The sequence below is a fragment of the Erpetoichthys calabaricus genome, chromosome 2 (assembly GCF_900747795.2).
Source record: "Erpetoichthys calabaricus chromosome 2, fErpCal1.3, whole genome shotgun sequence".
Classification (NCBI taxonomy): Eukaryota; Metazoa; Chordata; class Cladistia; order Polypteriformes; family Polypteridae; genus Erpetoichthys; species Erpetoichthys calabaricus.
This window is the reverse complement of record NC_041395.2, coordinates 174,560,787-174,561,681: the sequence shown is the minus strand read 5'-3', so window position 1 is coordinate 174,561,681 and position 895 is coordinate 174,560,787. Positions and strand designations below refer to the sequence as shown.

Below are 895 nucleotides of genomic sequence, written 5' to 3'. Positions count from 1 at the left end.
AAAGATTACCGTACTATTCCAGATTGCTAATACTACAAAATGACAATCGGGATCGATTTAACTTTCAGAGACGGCTATTTCGTTGCTCCAGCTCGGCTGTTCTGCTCTTTAGTGGAGGACGAAGTTCATTATAATAAGTGAGCACTGCACATGCGCGCAACATATGGCACTGGGGACCTGGCGCTCTCGGCAGGTGTGAGTTACCTTTGTTGACTGCGGTCCTGGTGATCACGCTTTCCTAAATGATTTTTTTTGTACAATGAATGTTGTTATCTTATAATTATAACCTTTAATACACGCGGGTCTGTTCATTTCTGATATCGGTTAGTTATTGACAGGTCACGTGCCTTGCTCTCGTATGTTGTTCTCAAGTACACACGGTGTGTCGGACACCTCGTTGTGCCTCATCACATATGCAATGAAGTGTAAAACGCTTGCGGTCTTTAGTGTGGTAATTATGTTATATTACATATGCTTACGTCTTTGATTTATTAAACTGATTATACAGCATGGGATTTATCTACGACCTGTCTCACTGTTACTATAGGTATATGCAGACATGTAAATAATTTTAATGTTGGAAATAAAAGTTTGACCCCGACGTGATTTGAACACGCAGCCTTCTGATCTGGAGTCAGACGCGCTACCGTTGCGCCACGAGGTCCTGTGGCGTTGAAGCGACCTTACTTACAGTTATGTTGGTGACAGGTTTGGAAGCATTTTTTTGGGTTAGTAGAATAGTTGATTTGTCTGATTCAAGACTCGTTCTATTTATTTATTTATTTATTTATTTATCAGTACCATAAATAAATAACGACAACTTCTTTGATAGTGTTGCTTCTGTTTCTAGGCTGAACTCAATATAGGCTGGAAAGTAAAACGAACTGAAAAAAAG

At 39.7% G+C, this 895-nt stretch overlaps 1 non-coding gene across 1 annotated transcript; it reads right to left on the bottom strand.

Moving 5' to 3' along the window:
• Positions 1 to 592: 592 nt before the first annotated feature.
• Positions 593 to 664, bottom strand: trnaw-cca (transfer RNA tryptophan (anticodon CCA)). The gene has a single exon. It is a non-coding gene; the product is annotated as a tRNA-Trp (tRNA).
• Positions 665 to 895: the final 231 nt, after the last annotated feature.